The sequence below is a fragment of the Macaca mulatta genome, chromosome X (genome assembly GCF_049350105.2).
Source record: "Macaca mulatta isolate MMU2019108-1 chromosome X, T2T-MMU8v2.0, whole genome shotgun sequence".
NCBI lineage: Eukaryota > Metazoa > Chordata > Mammalia > Primates > Cercopithecidae > Macaca > Macaca mulatta.
The window spans coordinates 44,153,248-44,175,684 of NC_133426.1; the positions used below are offsets into that span (position 1 = coordinate 44,153,248).

The 22,437-nt window shown below is 39.8% G+C and overlaps 1 protein-coding gene across 1 annotated transcript in view; it reads right to left on the reverse strand.

Moving 5' to 3' along the window:
* EFHC2 (EF-hand domain containing 2) overlaps positions 1–22,437 on the reverse strand; it is a 197,292-nt gene that overhangs the window by 32,147 nt on the left and 142,708 nt on the right. The window lies entirely within an intron of this gene.

Genomic DNA, 22,437 nt, shown 5'->3' on the forward strand with positions numbered 1-22,437 from the left:
AAATGCAAAATGTTATGCTGTTACAGGAATAAGCTTCCACTGTCTAGAAAATTTATTTACTGGAAATAATTCAGTTTCTAAGAATCCTGAATAAACAAGGGAATAGAAAATTTTATTTGGCCTTCTGCTAGAAAGAGGTCTTTCAGAATAAATGCTTTCAGTTCTTTCAGGTATTTCTGGACATTATCATTTAATAATTCTAGATTCTCCTAGTCAAGAATTTCCATAGAGTCTAGGAAAGCCTACAGCAATGATGTTGACCTATCTAAAGGAAATTCATTTCATCTACATCTACTTCTCAAGTTTCCTCGGTTGTTTTGTTTTGTTTAAATTTGGTTTTGCTTTTGTATTTTTAATGAGAAATGAATGCAAAATCCAACCAAGATGATCCCAGAATTTCAGCAAGTCAGGTCAGACAACCAATTAGTAATATTGGCAGGAGGCTCGCTATATGGAAAACACTGTAAAAGGCTCTCTGGCATTTTAACTTTTCCGAGTCTGTTATCTATTTGCACTGTCCAAGCATATAGAAGAACTTTCAAAGCCAGAAACTGGTAGGGCCACTTAAATAAACAGTAATAGCAATAACTTCTGCCATTTGTTGAGTACTAACTGTGTGCCAGGTCCTGTGCTAGCAGGGACTTCTGACATGTAGCCTAGGAGGTGGTGCTACTATTATCCCCACTGTACAGATGTGAACTGAGGCAGAGAAATGTTAAGTAACCTGCCTAATGTCACAAAAGCCAGAATGTGAACCCATGTAGTCTGGCTCTAAAGCCCATGCTCTTGCATACTACTCTATCCCTCTTCTGTTGGGACACAGAAGGTGGAGAGAACTGATGGAGTGGGGCTCAGTCAGGAAATCTGCCTAAAGGCAGTGGGGTTTAAGCTGATTTTTTATGAACCTCTATTGCCTTTATTGTCTGTCATCTCTGCTTTGAGGGCTATCACTAACCATTATTTAAAAACTAAGAGAAAATAATTTCAGAAAACCTGAGTCACCAACCATCACTGACACAGGGCTAAGTAACCACAAAAGAGCCACTCCAAGTAAAGCCCCTGGCTCCTCTACAACACTGGTCAAGAAATAGTCATGCCATGTGTGTAAAATGGAACACTACACCATCATTAAAAGTATGATGTTTGGGGCCAGGTGCGGTGGCTCATGCTCATAATCCCAGCACTTAGGGAGGCCAAGATGGGCAGATCGCCTGAGGTCAGGAGTTCGAGACCAGCCTGGCCAACGTGGTGAAACCCCATCTCTACTAAAAATACAAAAATTAGCTGGGCGTGGTGGCGCACACCTATAATCCCAGCTACTCAGGAGGCTGAGGCACGAGAATCATTTGAACCCAAGAGGCAGAGGTTGTGGTAGCTGAGATTATGCCACTGCACTCCAGCCTGGGTGACAGAGTAAGACTCTGTCTCAAAAAAGAAAAATAAATAAATAGAAATAAAAAAGAAGATTATAGAAGAATATATCTAAAAGTTAAAAAAAAAGTTATGATGTCTGGGAGGCTGAGGCAGGAGGATTGCTTCAATCCAGCAGTTTGAGGCTGCAATGAGCTCTGACCATGCCACTGTACTCCAGCCTGGACAACATAGTGAGAACCCATCTCTACCAAAAAAAAAAAAAAAAAGCTGGGCATGGTGGCATGCACCTATAATCCCAGCTACTTGGGAAGCTGAGGCAGGAGGATCACTTGAAGTTAGGAGTTTGAGGCTGCAGTGAGCTATGATCATACTGCTGCACTCCAGCATGAGTGACAGACCAAGACCCCACCTCCAAAAAAAGAAAAGTATGGTATTGATTGATATTTATTGGTATGATAGATGTCCATGCTATGTTGATAAATGTAGTATGATCCCAGTGAAAAATCAAAATACAGGTGCACATATGGTCATAGAAATAAGACCAGAAGGATGCATGCCAAAACATCAATAGTATTATCCTGAATGGCTGAGATGTCTTTTTAAAACAAAACGTATTTCCATTTTTTTCTGAATTTTTGTAATAATCAAATATTATTTTCATTGTCTAAATGAAAAAAAAAAAACATTTGAAAGCATTTCCTTTTGAGAGTAGAATATGGCGTGAAGAAGAGAAAATGGCATGCTCCCAAGGACAAGGAAAAAGGACATGTGAAGCAATAACTAGAAACTTTCCATACATCTTTCACTAAACTTATTATAGCACCACCAGAACATAAAAGTTTATTTTCTTTTTCATTGGATAAACTGAAATTATCCTGGCTTCACTGCAGTTAAAATTTATATCTGCTGGGTTTCTGTATGCTTGGGTTTTAAACAGCTCAGTATTCCAGTTTTACATGGCGTTACATGAGAGTTTCAAACAAGCTGCACTATACTTGAAACTGCTGACAGCCCTGCAGGGCATCAGGGGCTCCTGGAGCGGCTGCCTGTGTGGCTGCTGTGCCCACGTGAGGCAGGTTCCTGCACCAGGGATCTCAATCAGGATGTACAAGCCTCACCTTGCAGACCTCAGATGGCTGTCGCCACTCTGCCCCGCATTTGACACATGTGTGTTTTTCAGGATTCACCCCGCCCTGTTAAACTTTAGTAGGATTCACAAAGAATTAAAAATCAAAAGTCACACATTCCATTTTTTATTGTAGTAAAATACACATAGCATAAAATTTCCCATTTGTGACATTTAGTATATTCACAATGTTGTACAACCACCACCTCTATCTAGTTCTGAAACATTTCCATCACCCCAAATAAACCTCATACCCATTGAGCAACCACACCTCTTTCTTCCCTCCTTCCTAATCCTCCTCCCTATCCAGAAACCACTAATCTGCTATCTCTACAGATTTGCCAGATTCTGGACATTTTATATAAATGGAATTATGTAATATGTATTCTTTTGTGATTGGGTTCTCTCGGCACATTTTCAAAGTTCATCCATGTTGTAGCATGTATCAGGACTTCATCGTTTTTCACTGCTGAATTCTTATTCATTGTACTATCATACTATTGTTCATTGTATGAATGTGCCACACTTTGTTTATCCACTCATACGTACATGGACATGTGGGTTGTTGCCACCTTCGGCTGTTGTGAATAGTGCTGCTATGAACATCTGTGTACAAGTTTTTGTGTAAACACCTGTTTTCAATTCTTTGGGTTACATATACCAAGGAGTGAAACTCCTGAGTCACAGGTAAGTCTGTTTAACCTATTGTGGTACTGTCAAACTGCTTTCTGCACACTCTATTTTTGCTTAGCAGCAGCCATAAAAACATAGGTCCAACTTCCATCAAGCATAGCCATTCCTCACCTAAAAACGTCATACTGAACTTGAAATAAGATCTGATAGCAAAATCTGATCTCAGTACTTCTTGACCAATCATTTCAGGGAAATAAAAATGTATTTTAAAAGGCAGTTGTGATTGTATTGATCTTGTGTCCTGTGATTATTATTACTAATCTTGAAGATTTAGATAGCAAGTTACCTTTGCCTTTAACCAACACTGTACTACATTCCTGGAACTAATATTTTAATACAGTATAATAGTATAATATCACAGTATTATTTAGTTAATCTTATAAGGGATGCTGCCATGATTTTCTCTTGGCTTTTGTAACTAAAGTCATAAGACTCAAAAAAATGCCAAGATGCTCTAGGGTATTGAGAATTCTATGCAGAATTCTGAAACATGAAACGCTAAACAGCTTTATAAGACATAATTCCATTAAAGTCATCCAGTAAAATGGTGAATCAAAACTTCCTTTTAAAGCTCTGAATCTCAGGGTATTTTCTTACTTGTTGAATCATTAAAGTTTAAGCAATGTCTTTCAAATAAACTAAAAAAAAATAGTTTTAGCATAAACAAGGGCTCAAGAGCCTAAGCCTTCAGACCCTAAGGCATACAGCAAAATCTAGTTGAGCCTAAATTAAACCAAGCAGCAGTTTTGGCGACAATTAGGTAGCACCCTTTCTCATTACTTTCAATTTGATATTCATCAAATAAAATGTGTTTTGCTTCCTGTAATCAGAAGCTGTGCACACCTGCTCATATTCTACCCTCCCTCAGGCTTTCCCTTACACTTGTGGGCCTAAGCTGCCCATACAAAACAGAAACCCTTGCTGTATTGTCACTTATATTCCAGCATGTCATACTGTGGTTTTGTTCATTGTTGAATCTGTGGCTAGAGGATTGCCAGACAGTAGAGGGTGGTAGAGATAGCTGGTAGAATATGTGTCAGAGGAAGGAGAGATGGGAAAATACATCACAGAGAGTACAATACAAATGTCTGACCAAACAGGTTTTGCTACAGGCCTAACCAGAGTCTAATGCCATGTACAAAGCTCTTCAACTCCACTGGAGAACACGGCCATTACAGATGGCCACTTCACCTCCAGAGAGTGCAGTTATAGACTTGTGGTATAAGTGGTTTCTTCTGGAGCTATGCAACATGGTGACCTCACAAGACAGACCAAGGAATTCCACAGAAAAGGAGAAAAAAAGGGGTCACTGCAGACTATCAGAAAACTATCTACTCCAGCTGAGGTCACAAGCTTGTTTTCAACCAGGAGGCAGTGTGCTTTAGTGGAAAAAGTGTGAGCTTTCAAATTATATTGACCTGTATTAAAATTCCAGTCCCACTAATTCACCAGTAAATGGGAACTGTGGTAAACTACTCAACTTCTCTGAACCTCAGTTCCTTACCTGTGAAATGGGACAAGACCACTTGTGAAATAGAATTTTATTTTCCTATAGAAGCCAGGATGATATGTTAAAACAGAAGTCAGACCATGTTCTTTGCCTATTCAAAACCCTGTGAGGGCTGGCCATCTCTCTCAAGTAGAACTCAAAGGCCTCATGATGGCTTACAAGGCCTGACATGATTGGCCCCTCCTCTGCTGTCGCTAGGAACTCATCCTCTACAACTCTTCCCATCCTTCCCTCTACACCTGCCTAAAACAAGCCAGGCACATTTCAACTTCAGAGCCTTTGTCCTTGCTGTTCTCTCTACCTGGAATGGAATGTTCTTCCCCAAGACAGTCACACAGGCTATTCCTTCACCTCCTGTAGGGCATCTTATCTTGTTAGATGTCAGTTTCTCTGTGAGGCCCTCTCTGGCCAACCTTCTTAAAAGTGTGACCCCTGGCGGGGCATGGTGGCTCATGCCTGTAATCCCAGCACTTTGGGAGGCCAAGGTGGGCAGATGACCTGAGGTCAGGGGTTCAAGATCAGTCTGGCCAACATGGTGAAACCCTGTCTCTACAAAAATTAGCCAGGCGTGGTGGTGCACGCCTGTACCCCAGCTACTCGGGAGACTGAGGCAGAAGAATTGCTTGAACCTGGAAGGCAGAGGTTGCAGTGAGCTGAGATTGCACCATTGCCCTCCAGCCTGGGCAATAAGAGCGAAACCCCATCTCAAAAAAATAATAATAAAAACAATAAAAAGTGTGACCCCTTCCTCCACAACTCTGGCACTTCCTAATCCGTTTCCTGCTTTCTTTTCCTCAGTGTCATTCATCACACTCTAACGGTATATAATTACTTATTTTGAAGATAGCCTTTATCTCCCTCCCACCCCCACTGGAGTGTAAGATCCACAGAGAGCAGTGGTTTTTGTCTATTTTGTTCATTGTTGAATCTGTGACACCTTAAATAGCCCCTGGCACATAGTAAGCTCTCTATAACAAATAGTCTGATGAAGAAATGAAAAATGAGGATTAAGTTAGCAAGATATAAAAAGCATTCCGCATAGTACCTTGAACTATGAATGCTCAATAAATGATAGCAATTTTTATTATTCTCATCATCTCACAATGGAGATAATTTCAAGTTGTGTTAAACTGAAAGCACTACTTCTCTTAAGTAAGTTTATCTTGGAGAAATGTGAAATGCTTTTGATGATTCTGAAACCTTACAATCTATCTGCAGGATATAAAATGAAAATGGCATGCTTGTTTTAAACAGTCATATTCAGGAGTAAGTCTAAAGTACTAAAAAATAAACTCCAGGTATGCCTCCTTTTATACAATGAATAGATCTGAAATGCTCCATAAATACTTAATTTTTAGAAATTGAATTAGATGCCCTCTTTCACTCTCTATTACATATAAAGATATGCTATCTTTATCTTGGTCATTTTAAATTGGCAATGGCATCTAACATCTTAGCTTTAAATTCCTCTACTTTCTGTCAAGTTCTTAATGACAAGCAAGCACAATGAACCCTGAAAGAAATAATAAATCCTTTTTTTTTTAAGAGGCAGGGTCTTACTCTGCACCCAGGCTGGAGTGCAGTGGTGTGATCATGGCTCACTGCAACCACGGACTCCTGGACTCAAGCAATCCTCCCATCTTAGCCTCCCAAGTAGCTAGCTTCACAGGTATGCACTACCACACTTGGCTAATTTTTAAACTTTCTTGTAGAGATGGGGTCTTGCTATGTTGCCCAGGTTGGTCTCCTAGGCTCAAGTGATCCTCTCACTTTGGCCTCCCAAAGTGCTGGGGTTACAGGTGTGAGCCACTGTGCCCAGTTTAAAGAAATCCTTTTGAAACTAAATAACATTTACATACTATAAATAATAACAGCCAAATTCATCTGCCTTGTAAATTGAGTTTTTGATATATTTTCTCAAAGAGAAGTAAGTACATCTGCAGTGAAAATCATTGACCCTGTTGTCTTATTCCAAATAAATATAAGCAGCTTCATGTTTTCTCTGTATTACTGTTCTAATCTTCATTTCACATCAACTATAATACTATGATTTTTCCTGTTTTGACATGTAGTGGAATGTACATGGTAATTTTAATTTATTTAGTTTGAAATTCAGTATGTCTTGGTACACTCGACTTCAGGCCTATTTAAGTGTAGCCAAACAAAATGAGATATTTTCATGCAGTTAAGAGTAATTGCTGTATACCATTAACAGTCTATTCTTCACAGAAGTATAATTTTAGAAATCCTTTAAAATGTTCATCTATAATTCTTCCATGATTTGGTACAATATGCATTTAAACAAGCTAAAGCAACAGTGGGCTTTTTAGTTTTGTTTTTTAAATTGTGTCAACATTTTTGGTAACTGGTAACAGCAAATGAAGTCTCAATACCGGTGCTTACCATGCAAGGTAAGCAGAAGGAGTGAATATTAATTTCATTTACAAGCAGAGTTCTTCGTTTTCTACCACTGCCTTTGCATTAACACCCACTTTACGTTCAGGGATTATTTGTCTCCAAGCAAACCCCACTTCTTTGGTTTTTTGTTTTTCACTGTCTCTCACTTGGCTACCAGATGGTTTAGAGGCCTACAAGATCATGGTGAGCTCTGTGACAATCGGAGGGCCTTGTGTGATGAAGGGTGCCCCCAGCTAAACCCACAGGTTAGCTGATCATACAACAGGTGAATACAAAACACGGTTTGTGCTCTATTGGTGCTTATAATCAATTTAGTAATTCAAGATTTACTCACATCAAATAATTATCGGTAATATAATCAGATTCTTAAATCTTTTTGAACACACACTTTAAAATATAAAATTTGGGCCAGGCACGGAGCTTCTTAACTATAATTCTAGCAACTCGGGAGGCCAAAGTGGGAAGGTGACTTTAAGCCAAGAGTTCAAGGCCAGCCTGGGAAACCTAATGAGACTCCATTTCTACCAAAAAAATTAAAAAATTAACCAGGCATGGTAGCACGTGCCTGTAATCCCAGCTACTTGGGAGGCTGAGGTGGGAGGATCATTTGAGCCAAGGAGATCAAAGTTGCAGTGAGCTATGATCATTCTGCTGTACACCAGCCTGGGTGACAGAGCAAGACCATGTCTCAAAGGAAAACAAAATGTGTATATATATATACAGGCTTTACTCCATTATAAAAGTAATACATTTCCAATTATAGAGAATTTGGATAATATGTAAAAGCAAGGATAAAAAGAAAAGAAAAACCATACACACCCCTGCCACCCAAATATAACCAAGTAAACATCCTGGTACACTCCTCTGCAGTCTCTTTACTATGCATGGGCATTTGTCTTTTTCTTAATAGGTGTGAACATATTTTCATCTTTTTCACTTAACTAATACATTTCCATGTTATTACAGACTATTCTGAAACCAAAATGCTAAACCATACTTCTGTTACTGGATATTACATGGTTTTTTTTTCCAAATTTTTATACAAATAATGCCATAATGAGCATCTATATGCATAAACATTTGTCTGTATTTACAATTATTCCCTTCGGATGGTGTTCCAGAAGTACAATTAGTCAGGCAAAACAAAGGAACATTTGACCAGCTAGGCAACATAGCAAGACCCCATCTCTACAGAAATTTTAAAAAATTAGCTTGGCATTGTGGTGTGTGCCTAGGGTCCCAGCTACTTGGGAGACTGAGAGGCCAGGAGGATAGCTTGAGTCCAGGAGTTTGAGGCTTCAGTGAGCTATGATGGTATCACTGCACTCCAGCCTGAGTGACAGAGTGAGAAAGTGTCTCAAAAAAGAAAAGTAAGATAACAATTAAAAAGACTGTAATCCCAGCACTTTGGGAGGCCGAGGCAGGCGGATCACAAGGCCAGGAGATCGAGACCATCCCGGCTAACACGGTGAAACCCCATCTCTACTAAAAATACAAAAAATTAGCCGGGCGTGGTGGCGGGCGCCTGTAGTCCCAGCTACTCAGGAGGCTGTGGCAGGAGAATGGCGCGAACCCAGGAGGCAGAGCTTGCAGTGAGCCGAGATCGCGCCACTGCGCTCCAGCCTGGGCAACAGAGCGAGACTCCATCTCAAAAAAAAAAAAAAAATTAAAAAGAAAGTAACACTTAAAAAGGTCTTGACACACAGTACTAAGTTGCTTTTACCCTCCCATCAGCAATGAGGAAGAGTCCTCAGCAATGGAATATCCTTTCAAAAGGTGTTTCCTGTCAAATATGGAGACGGAAGTAAAAGAAAAAAAAAAGTGTGTGTGTGGTTTTTTTTTCTTTCTTTCTTTAACAGAGTCTCGCTCTGTCACTCAGGCTGGAGTGGAGTGGTGCGATCTCAGATCATTGCAACCTCTCCCTCCTGGGATCAAGTGAGCCTCCCACCTCAGCCTCCTGAGTATCTGGGGGCTGCAGGTATGTGCCACCACGCCCAGCAATTTTTTTTTTTTTGGTAGAGACGGGGTTGGCTTTTTGTTTTGCCCAGGCTGGTTTCAAACTCCTGGGCTCAAGCCATCTGCCTGTCTCAGCCTCCCCAACACTGGGATTATAGGCATGAACCACCATGCCTGGCCATAAAAGCGTTTCCTAATTCAACAAGTAAAAATGATGCCTCATTTTAATCAATAATAATTTGATTGCTAATAAACTTCAACATCTCTTCCCCTTATTTAAGAAATATTCTTCTATTGTGTTCTGTCTGCACACATCCCTTGTCCATGAATCCATTCATTCATTCGTTCATTCATTCATTCAATAAACACTGATTGAACATTAACTTTATGTTGAATGATGGAAAATAATAGAGGAATGGACCAGATTTGACTCCCAATCCTCAATATCTACATCCTAGAATTAACCACAGACTAGAGGAAAAGCCAAGTCAGTGAAGTAGAAAGAGTGCTACAATAAAGATATGTCCAAAAGCTCAGAGAAAGTACCCCTCATCCAGTCTGACATGTGTATACATGTAGGGAGAAAATCAGGAAAGCTTCACAGCAGAGATGGTAGCAGAGCAGATCTTGAAGATGAAAGGCAATCTGCCAACCAGAGAAGTGGGAGCTGAGTAAGGGAAGGAGGCTGAGAGGAATGGGAGAAAGAATCATATCCTCAAAGATTCAAAGAGGGCAAGAAGAGCCAGGTGCGGTGGATCACACCTGTAATCCCAGCACTTTGGGATGCTGAGGCAGGTGGGTCACTTGATGTCAGGAGTTTGAGATCAGCCTGACCAACATGGTGAAACCCCATCTCTACTAAAAATACAAAAAAAAAAAAAAAATTACTGGGCATGATGGTGCACACCTGTAGCCCCAGATACTTGGGAGGCTGAGGCAGGAGAATTGCTTGAACCCAGGAGGCGGAGGTTGCAGTAAGCCGAGATTGTGCCACTGCACTCTAGCCTGGGCGATGATGAAGCAACACTCTATCTCGAAAAAAGAAAAAAGAGGGCAAGAAGACGGTATAATACATCTGAAAAGCTGTACAAAGTGTTAATAACAGGCACAGACATTATCAAGAGCTCAGTGTATGTCAAACATTGATCTGCTTCACATGCATACTCATTTAACCCTCATGACAATCCTTTCAGTAGGAACTTGGTTCCCATTATACTGATGAGGAACTAAGGCCCAGACAGCTTTAACAGATTGCCCAAGGGCACAATACTATTAATAGTAAGAAGTGGAGCCAAGAATTGAACCACGATGTTCAGGGTTCATAGAATGATTAGAATATAGTGAAAACAAAGCAAAAGATAAATTAGAGAGCTGGCAGGTGGGGCCCAATCACGAGAGGTGCATGTGTGTGCCATGTTAGGATACCCAGGTTTTCTTCTGTTGGTGAAGGGAATCTCTTGAAGGGTGTTGAGCAAGACAGCAATATGAGCAGAGAGTTAGAAGCCCAAGTACTCAGGAAGCAATGCAGAGGTAGGCACGGGAGTGCTTCTGGGATGAAGAGAATGGGCTGAGGTTGCAGCTCAGAGGCAAAACTAGAATTGAATGTGCTGGACCTCGGATGGACTCTAAGCCTCTTGTTGAGTGTCTGGGAGACAGGGCCATCATGGAAGCTAGCTTTGGACAGCAGGAGGGACACCTTTTCTACTGAGATGAAAAAGGAATGCCAAGTTGTGGATGTGGGGGCATGGGTGTGGTTTACATCTCAGGATCTCTATATGCTCTATTAACCTGGAGATGAGGTTTTCTGTTATAAATCGGAGGAAAATGGTGAAGTTAGGAGCTTAAGAGTGAGAAAGTTTGAAATATCCATTGTGGAGAGTGGAAACAGGTACTAGGCCTTGATTCCCTCCTTAACTGCTTCTTCATCCTCAGCTACTCACTGATCCATCAGTTGTTCAGCTTGTCATCTGTGCCTTTGATTTCTATTGGTCCTTTCCTTTCAGCATATAGAATGTTCATGTCTCTCTCAACTTAAAACAACAGCAAAACCCAGTCCATGACCTTCTGCCCAGTAAAGTCATCCTGGTAGTGTCCACCAGCCTGGCAGAACCTGTCTTCCACAGCAGCCTGGTGACAAGAAGAAGCCACAGCAGCGGCGTTTGGCAGTGGTCTGGCCATCCCCAGACAAAATAAGCATCCCTGGGGTTCCTGGACAACAAAGGGCAAAGGAAAAGAGAAGAGGTCTCAAGAATAGACTGACAAATCTCCAAGAGGAATTCCAGATAATATGGCAAATGGGAATTAAATGAGAAAGTAAAAGAGAGGTGACCACATGCCAATCTGGAGCAGGTGGCATGTGTCATGATGGTTCAAGGGCAATCAAGGAGTTCACATTTATGGTGAAGATTTCTCTTGATTTCTTTTCCTCCTGTCATCTTATTTTGTGTTTTCAGTTTTTCATGTATTGTTGCTATTACCTTATATTGATTGCTACTTGTCTTTTGCAATACAGCCTAAATGTGGCAGGTTCTTGAATAACATCACCTCATTCAACATCATTTTATGATAATGCTGATTGGGAAAAAAAATGGCTCCAGGCTGGAGCCACTGTCTGCATGAAGTTTGTACTTTCCATGTCTGCACGGGTTTTCTCTGGTTTCTTCTCACGTCCCGAAGCTGTGCACATGAGGTGAGCTGGCATGTCCATATGGTCCCAGTGTGACTGAGTGTGGATGTGTGAGTGCACCCTGCGATGGGATGGTGTCCTGTCCAGGGCTGGTTCCCATCTTGTACCCTGAGCTGCTGGGACAGGCTCCAGCCACTCATGACCTTGAACTGGAATAAGTGGGTTGGAAAATGAATGAACAAATGAATACAAATTAGGATAAAATAAAAACTCATCAAGTCTATGACGATAAAGGACATGGGACAAAAACGCTCAGCAAGCCTGCTCTACTTCTGATTTTTTGGTTTTTAACTGCAAGGTGGGAAAAGATGCTCCTTACGGTGTTTGCTCTGCAAACATTTATTCCCTGATTTCACCCATCACTACCACGGCCACTGCCACTCACTGATTCACCAAAATTGGGTAAATCATTGTCTTGTTTTTATTAATTTTTTTTTTTTTGAGACAGAGTTTCACTCTTGTTGCCTAGGCTGGAGTGCAATAGGGTGATCTCGGCTCACTGTAACCTCTGCCTCCGTGGTTTAAGCGATTCTCCTGCCTCAGTCTCCCGAGTAGCTGGGATTACAGGCGCCCGCCACCATACCCGGCTAATTTTTTGTATTTTTAGTAGAGACAGGGTTTCACCATGTTGGCCAGGCTGGTCTCAAGCTCCTGAACTTAGGTGATCCACCTGCTTCGGCCTCCCAACGTGCTGGGATTACAGGCATTTGTCACTGCGCCCGGTCTATTCATCTTTCTTAAATGTATGTATGGCTCACATTTATTTCAATGCTTGATATTGTAAGTGTTTGGGTCTTTATTTAGAAGTTTGGTGATTTTTTTTGTGAACAGAACTATGCTGCAGGAACTTCACTTTTGTTTACCTCAATTAGCCTAAGGGAAAATTGGTTTCATTATATGTCATTCACCTAAAGTCACAGTTTCTGAAAACCTATTGACAGCATTAAGGATTTACCGTATTTGGTTTGCTCTTAGGTTCTGCAATTCCATTTAGAATCCTATTCTTGATTAACTTGAAATTGCCCTAAAATATCTTAAACCTATATATACCTAATTATCAAAGAAATAGATGAAATATGATTTCACATTCAGATACAATATGAGGAATCTTGCCCTTAGTCTCCTTATTCTCTCTTTCTGAGTTTCGGTTATTTTATCTGTGGCATAACCCATATCATCTACCTTTTTAATTTTTCTAATCATGTCATTCACCTCTTTGAAAATCATGTTTTTGCTTTGAATTCACTATGTAAGCGTGTATGTGTGTGTGTGTGTGTGTGTATAAAATCTGTTTTAATGTCCAATGCTGCTCCAGTTTTTAAAGATAAGATGTCCTCTTTGAGTTCTTAATTTTGATTTTTTTCATCATGTTCTGGATTAAGTTATTAAAGTAATATATTACTTTGAACAATTTACTAAAGAAACTAGATATTTTTGGTTTTCTTAAAGATTTAAAAAACATTTCTATTGTTCCATGCATAAAAAACAACTTGTTTACCCTCAAAGCACTGAAGATTTAACCACTGCCTCTGTGTATTGCCTGAGGTAATATCTTTTTGGGTTTTAGAGCATTGGTTCTGCTGGTGATGGTGGCATTTTTAAGCGTTGTTTTGGATAAGTTTGCTTTGATGCTTATAAGAGTCTTTTCTTTTATGTGACCTTTCACATTTTTACCAAGGTATATTTAATGATCCCTTTTCATATATTTTACATGGATCAGAGTGAATTCTCTCAATTTACAAATACTTCATTGAGCTTAGAAAATGATTTTTTAAATGATCTTTGATTATCACTTTAGCTGCATTTATTTAGTTCTCTCTGCCTTCCTTTCTGCTCTCCTCTTTGTCACTGTTTCAATCCCTCTTTTGGTGGTGTTTCCGAAGATAGTTCTCTGGTTTATTACCAAGTTTCTGCAGTGTCCAGTTTTCTATCAGTGCCTCTAATTTAATTTTTAATTCATAAAATGTGTTTTGTAAGTTTTAACACATCTTTCTTTATTCTTCTCTGCTTGCTTCTCAAAATGGCTTGCTCCTGCTGAGACTCTGATATATTTTGTTGTGACCATAATGAAAATTTTAAGGCCCCCCAACCATCTGAATGGACGCCTCCTCTCAACCAAGGGCATTCCAAAGTTAACCTGAGAAACTAGTTCAGGCCATGATGGGAAGTGGGAGCCAGACATGCTTCATTATACCCTCCTCCCTTTTGGAATTATTGATAGAACAGACTTTTTAAGTCTGATTAGAAACATGTACAATCTATTCTCTCTGAAGCCTGCTACCTGGAGGCTTCATCTGCATGGTAAAACCTTGGTCTTCACAACCCCTTATAGTAATGCAGACATTCCTTTCTATTGATAATAACTCTTTCAACCCATTGCCAATCAGAAATCTTTAAATCTACCTATGACCCAAAAGCCTGCTCTACCCTCCACCCCTTCAAATTGTCCCACCTTCCCGGACCAAACCAATGTATATCTTACATGTATTTATTGAAGTCTGAAGTCCCCCTAAAATGCATAAACCAAGCTGTGCCCTGACCTACCTTGGGCATATGTCTCAGGACCTCCTCAGGCTCTGTCACGGGCATGTCCCTAACCTTGGCAAAATAAACTTTCTAAATTGATTGAGACGTTTCTCAGATACTTTTGGTTTACAATAACATAACTAGTTTCTTAGAACAAACAAACAAAAACTAACTTTTCATACAACAAATCACTTTCAGAATCTGTATGGATTCTCCTGTAGTGCATGATTTAGTTTTTTTCTGCTCATGCAACTTTACAAAGAGGTCTCTAGAACAGTCCTGGGCATTGGTGTGTGCCTACGGTTCACAAATTCCACAGGCTCTGTCACAGATGGCGCATGCATGTGTATGTGTCCGTGTGTGTAGACAGAGGGAGAGTGGCCAAGGAAAGGAGGGACCTAGTTGTATCCGTCATAAATAAATGTGCCAAATCACTATGAAAAGAGGGCACATTTATTTAGGGAAGGAGGGTGGGAGGGAGGAAGAAAGACCAGCTTTTGATTTAGAGACCAAGAAGCCAAATTTGGGATAGGTGTTTGGTAGGAAAAGAAGAGGATGAGGGGCAGAGTAAAAGCTGGGAGCCTTGTCCCAATACCCCAACCACTGACAAACGAATTCCAAGAGAGGCTCTCCATGCAGTGTTCCAGAGTTGTGTAGTTCACAACCAGCACAACCCTTAGCAGTGGCTCTTCCCTGGGACCACTGACTCACATGGAAGCCCTAGGGTAGACTTTTGGGCTTGTGCTCAATTGACAAATTGTCACTAAGGCAACTAGGTCTCTCATGCCAGGAAATAAATCAAAAAGGCAGAAATATAAGTCCATCAATGAATAAAATGATTTACTTCCTTACCAGAACATGAAATAGGAGAATTTCTTACATTTTATTGTTGTGGCCTATTTTTTTATTTGTTTTGGGTCTTCTATGAAGAATTCTGAGCTTGGGAGAGGGTAGTACTGGGCTGAAAATCAAATCACTTATCTGAATTAGAAGTTATAGACACGATCTAGGCAAGTTATCCGGCTACATTTTGACAGTGACTGGAACTTTGAAACTTTGCAATGTCAGTAAGAAATCATTTTCAATCCAGATAATGTAATGAGAACTTGTTCTTGGCTCCTTGTTTTAAACACTCTGTGCTTAAATTCTGTGTAATGGATCCCAGCATGTAACCACAGAACATCAGTCCTAAATATAGCAGTTTTCAAAGTAATGGAAGAAATCCATATGCTGATAGCTTCATCTCTAAAACTTAGGTGGCTCTAAATCAAAAATAAAGTAAATAGGCTCACCTAGTAAGTGTTTCACATTTCTACTTATAAAATATAAGGGAAAATGAGCGTGAATTAATTAAGATCAAACAAAATGGGGAAGCTGGTTGTCAGTTACAACCGTAACTTCCCTGCCACTTCAGGGACCCAGCCATATTCCAGCTTAGGGAGGGAGTGTGCAACTCTAGCAGGCACTGGCACAAAGTTCTACCCAGGTTACAGAATGGTCACTCACGGGGTCCAATTTGTACTGAGCTCATTTGTTGCAATGGTAACTAGCCACAACCAGAGCCACTTCATGCCCAAGCCTCCTGCAGCGGGGAATTAAACCTGCATGGTGGCAGCAGATACAAACAGTGCAGGGGCCTCTGTGCCTCAAGGGGCAGTGAGCTTTTCTCAAAGTCATTTCCATTCCTTCTGTGGGATATTGCACCGTTGCCTTCAATACTTCCCTCTCGCTATCTGCGCCCTTTCCCGTGTCGTTCTGCTGTTGCACTCTCTAAAGGGGCACAATTTTCCTGATCTTTAACAATGGGGTCAGCTACAGGACTTGTTTTGGCCAAGAGAATGATGTGGAAGTCAAAGTGTGCCAGTTCTGAGCCTAGCCCTCAAGAGGTCTTCTTGTTTCCCACTCCAACTGCACTTCTGCCATCGCCATGAGAACGACATACTTGGGTTAGCCCGCTGCTCCTTGAAGGAGAATGACAGACATGTGGAACAGAGCCACCCCAGCTGGGCCCAGCTCAGATCAACGAACAGACCTGTAAGCCCAACTCAGCCAGCCCACAGACCTGTAAGCTAAATAAATGTGTGTGTGCGTGTATGTGTGTGTGTGTTTGTGTGACAGAGATTTTCAGGTCATTTATTACACATCAAAATTCTGGCAATGATGATTGATGTACTCTCCTAAGTCCTGCCTTCTTGCACTTTCTTCTCCTTCACACCCCAGTGCTAAGAGGCAGCTTCAAACCCCAGTGTTAAGCTGGACCTCAAGAAGGTGGACACCTGGGCTATAGCACATGATGCCTCTGGCAGAATTAATTTGACTGAACAGTATTCTGACGGAATGATATTATTTTCTTCTAAGGAATACTGTCAGAAACAGCCACCTGTCCTTCATCCCTGGGTATCCTGGGGCATGCTACTGAGACCACCACTCACCTACCAGAGAGTCCTTTCTGTGAGTGGCCAGTGGAGAATGTCTTTCTTGCGCTCTGCATTAGGATCCCTTTTCCTAAGCAACTGGCTTATTGTTGCTTTATGTTTTTTTTTGTTTGGGGTTTGGTTTTTTTGTTTGTTTGTTTTTTGAGACAGTGTCTCACTCTGTGTTCAAGTTAAGAGTATAGTGGTGTGATCACAGCTCCCTGCAGCCTCGACCTCCCCAGGTTCAGGTGATCCTCCCACCTCAGCCTCCCTAGTAGCTGGGGACCACAGGTGTGCACCACCATGTCCAGCTAATTTTTATATTTCTAGTAGAGATGGGGTTTTACCATGTTGCCCAGGTTGGTTGGAAACTCCTGGGCTCAAGTGGTCCACCAGCCTTGGCCTGCCACAGTGCTGAGATTACAGGCATGAGCCACCACACCCAGCTTATAGTTGCTTTATGAACACCATGAACTGATCATGGTCTCCTATTTTGCACTGACCTCTAGGAAGCCTGTGGCTGACTGCTAGTAAATGCCCCTAACTTCAGAGCCTGTAAATATACTCTGTATGCCAACCCCACTCCTGGCTCCCTTGTTCTTTCCTACTTATATTTTTTCTTTTTAGTATTTGCATATTCATTTTATGCTATAGAACTGTCTACATCTTTCTAGCTTACCTTAAATCCATTTCTGAAACAAGGCAAAATAGATAAATATAAAAATACATACAGTAGCGAGAAGAACTGAAGGGGTATTTACCCAGAAAGTTTTTTTAAATCCTACCCCAACTGCCCCTATTCCAAAAGACAGTCTTCCAGAAAAGGCAGAGTCAAGGAAAAAGATTTTAATCAGAGCCAAGATCTCAAAGTTGGTAGAGACAGCTGCTGAGCCATGCAGGGGCACATACGTGCTTTCTAGACACAGAGTGTAAGTTCCATGTGGCCAGTGGTAAGAAGCAGATGGAACTAATGCCATGGATATTTGCTGGCTTAGTGTTTAGCATATGTTAATTCATCTAATGCCCCAAGTAAGCTCCTGAATGATTCTCATTTCACAGATGATGAACCTGAAGCATTAGAGAGGCAGAATGAATTGTCAACCTTAGCTAGTTTGATTCTAAATCTTAACTCATGATGAAATTGCTAGACTGCCTGGTGCAAATCCCAGCTTTGCAACTTAATATGTAATTCTGGGTACATTCCTTAACCTCTCTGCTTTTTAGTTTCCTCATCTGCAAGATGGGAATAATAATAGTGCCCACTTTGTGGGATTGCTGTGAGGAGTAAATGAGTTAATATGTAGAAAGCATTTAGTGCAACATTTGTCACATGGTAAGCAGCAAGCATATAAATGTTAGCTACTATGATAATTATTAGTAAGTGGTAGAATGAATGATCCTTCAAGAAAGGTCAAAATAAGTCTAGGAATGCCCTGTCAATATGATCCTATTAAGTGAGTGAAAATTGAATCCAAACAAAAGGCACCACCTTTGTTAATTCATTCATTCATTCATTCATTCATTCATTTATCTATTCTCCAACTAACATACATGTGGGAATAAAAAGATATGCTGGGTAACACCAGCCATAAATAAAATGAGTTCAAAGAGGCAAGGATTACTGTGAGCTGTGGTGGTAAGGAACATCTTAAGAGAAGAAATATAATTTAGTCCATGTCTTCAGGAGCAGGCAGGAGAAATTGGACAGCAAAGGAGAGACCCCTCCAAAATGGTGTGGGAAGAGAGTGACCCAGATTGGGCAGCACAGAACCAGCAGTACAAGGCCACAGATGAGGCTGGCACTCCCAAAGGGCAGCTCATTCATCTCTGAGCCTCTATCATCCACCATGGGACCTGACACAGAGTACATGCACAATATATATTTTATTGAATGAATGAAGAAATAATAAACTTACATGATTAAACAGTACCACACTGTACTATGTGGCACGCCTTCCAAATCCAGTACTTTGAGTTGCAAAATTTACTTGAATGAAAAGCAGCCTGGCAGGGCCTGCCCTATGGTGGCCCAAGTGCCATTATCCTCCTGCCCTGCAGTATCCTCTCATTTTATATCCTAATTTTTACATCATAATTCTCCCTTTGAGGAACTACAAATTAGCATTTACTTACTGCTCCCATTTTTAAACACAAAATTTGCAATCTAATTAAAGAAGAAATCATGGGTGGCACTAACTGGGTCATTTGTTAGCAACTAAATGGCTATATAGCGGCCTTGCTTTTATTCATAGAAGCTTCATTTAGAAAACAGACCATTAGAACATTGTATTTTGGACGAAACAGTAGTTTCACTGTTAATGATTTCCTCATTTCCACAGGAATATAATCATGGAAAAAGAAATAAAATAAACACAATATAAAAATATATGTATATATAAAACTCCAGAAAAAGAGTTGGCCCTTTTTCCACTCTTTAGAAATATAAGAAACACTCTATCTGTTTTGGCACAACATTATATGGTTTATTTATTCTAAAATGCCAATAATTTTTTCTAGCGTCCCATAAAATTCAAGGTTATAAGAATGGATGTGCTTCAAAAATAGAAAGAGAAAAGCTTAAGCATGATTAAGATTTTTAAATAGTGGAACTGATTTTAACTAGGCCTATACGATCACAGCCAAATCCAGTTTAGCACAGGTATTAATAATAATGTGACATTCCCTAATAATAACGTGTCTAGTCAGTATTTTCCCCAGTGTAATTTTAGAGAGTCTTATGGCATGGGAGAGAGATTGTGCATGGCAAAATGGTAGACTAGGCAGCAATTAAAACTCACACTCCTGGCTGAGCTTGCGAAAACAGAGAGAAATGTCTCCAGGTACCAACGCGAAGAGGTAGCTGACAGCCAGAGAGAAAGGTGAGCAAGTGAATAGGTGGCAGCAGGATGAGAGGTAGTTGGGGTGGGGAGGAAGTGGGATCAAACCCTTTAGCAGGTAAGAGCTTAGATTTTTAACATTCACCGGGGCACAGAAGACAAGACCTCCAGTCCAGGACAGTGGCAACTGGGAACTCCTACACATTAAACCTATGCATAAAGCTAGAACTGTAAAAAGGCTGCAAGTGAAGTGAAAGAATTAATAAACTCTACCCATTGAACAAGAGAGATGACAATGAGGCCTTTCTCTGCTGAGTCTCCAGGGTATTAAAAAAAAAAAGTTATCTGATACAAATCAAAGCCAATATTCCACCTAATAAGAATTTAGAGTATAAATTTATTTTGCCCACTTACTATATAAAGCTCTGATATAGTTCACATGTTTGTCCCCTCCAAATCTGACATTGAAAGGTAATCCCCAGTGTTGGAGGTGGGGCCTGGTGGGAGGTATTTGGATCATGGAGGCAGATCCCTCATGAATGGCTCAGCACCGTCCCCTCAGTGATGAGTGAGCTCTCGTTTTGAGTTCACATGAGATCTGTTTGTTTAAAAGAACCTGACACCTCCTTACTCTCTCTCTTGCTCCCTCTTACCATGTAATATGCCAGCTCCCCTCTTTGCTTTCTGCCCTGATGGTAAGCTTCCTGAGCTCTTACCAGAGGCAGATGCTAGCACCACACTTCCTGTACAGTCTGAAGATCCATAAGCCAAAATTAACATTTTTTCTTTATAAATTACCCAGCCTCAGGCATTCCTTTATAACAAAAAAAAAATTGACTAACCCATGTTCCAAGGCAATTAATTAACATCAAAAATAACATGAAATTAGACCAGTTTGTAAGCCAGCCCAGAAAGGTAAAATCCAAACTACTCAAAGAGTTCTATTGCTGGATGCTAAAATTAGCAGGTGAGTTTGAGAAAAAGTAGGGTTTGCATAGTCTCAAAGTATCTCTTTCAAGGTATTTATTAAATGCAAAAGGAAAGATAGTAACTTTCCAATGGAGAAACCTGGCAGACATTACCTGAATCAAGTGATCAAGGCCAACATCACCAATAGTAAGACATGCTGACATCATGAACCACTTGATATGATGTTCTAAGAAGACAATATCATTTCTGTGGTATTCTTTACAAAAGTGTATAATCTCAGTGCAACTATGAGAAAACATCAGACAACTCCAAATTGAACAACATTCTACAAAATAACTGACCACTATTCTTAAAAAGTATCAAGCTCATAAAAGACAAAGAAAGGTTGAGGAATTGTTACAGACCACAGAAGACTAACAAGAAACAACTACTAAATGCAATGTGGGATCCTGGATAGGATCATGGGACAGAAAAATGACATTAGTGAAAAACTGGTAAAATTCAAATGAAATTTTTAGTCTGTAGAATTGTCCCAATGTTAATTGTTTGGGTTTAATAATTACACTATGGTAAGATGTTAACACAGAAAAAGCTGGGTTAGGGAAATATGGGAACTCTCTGTACTAGTTTGGTAACTTTTCTGTAAGTCTACAATTAGTTCAAAATAAAAGATTTTTTAAAAACTACTCTAAATGGTCAACCCAAGCAACAAAGGAACAATGAAGTGGAGGAAGAAAGTCCAATTTAAGATGAGCTCAGAAAACAAAAGCAAACAACCCACCCTAAGTCAGCAGATATAACAGAAGAATTGGCATTCCATGAATTTGGGACAATAGAACAAAAATCAGTAATGAACCATGAAATTATTATATTTAAAATTATTAAACAGATAAAACATAGAGAAGCCATAAGAAAAGAATAAGATTCTACAAAAAAGAACGGAAACATGAAACACAACAATTAAATAGTACTTAAAGAATAAGAAGGCAGAGTCACTGAATCAATGAACTAGATGAAATTTAAGGCAAATTCCAGAAATGGAGCAGCACAGAATGAAAAATAAATGAAAAGAATGAAAGATCAAAAGACATGGAGAAAAAAGAGGAGTTTGACAGAGATATTAAGAGATAACAAGAACAGGTTGAGTTTGAGAAGGAAAACAGGCAAAATGAACAAGAGAAGTTATTTGAAGAGATAATGGCTCAGAATAATTCTCAAACTGAAGAATTATAAATAGTCCCAAGATGCATTGTAATAAAACTGCAGAACACCAAAAACAAAGAAAGACAGCCAGAGGGAATAAAGGCTTATGACTACAAAGGAACAATTATATTAACAAGAGACGTACCAACAATGGAGACAGAAGACAATAGAGTATCTTCAAAAGATCAAAGGAAAATAGTTAAATCTAGAATTATGTACCCGTTTAAACTTCAAAAGTAAGAGAAAAATACATGCATTTCAGAAATTAAGACTTAATTCCCAGGGTTATGAAGCAAGTCTCATTAAATATCAAAGAACCAAGAAGATACAGACAATGTTCTCTAACTAAATGTAATAAAAAGAGAAATTAAGAACCAAAAGAGAGTAACTTCATACACATATGGAAATGTCAAAACAAACTTTTAAATAATTAATTGGCCAAAAAAGAAATAATACTAGAAAATATTTATATATGGAGGATAATAAACACTAAACACACCACAGCTAAAGTAATACTCAGAAGGCAAATTAAAGCCTTAAGTGCATTTCTTAGAAAAGAAACACTGATGTAACAAACCTGCACGTTGTGCACATGTACCCTAGAACTTAAAGTATATAAAAAATTTTAAAAAAAGAAAAGAAAAGAAACACTGAAAATCAGTGAAACAGATACCCAAGTCAAGAAGTTAGAAAATAAACACAGAGAAAGTACAAAGAACAACATGATAAAAATAAGAATACAAATTGATGAATTAATGAAATAA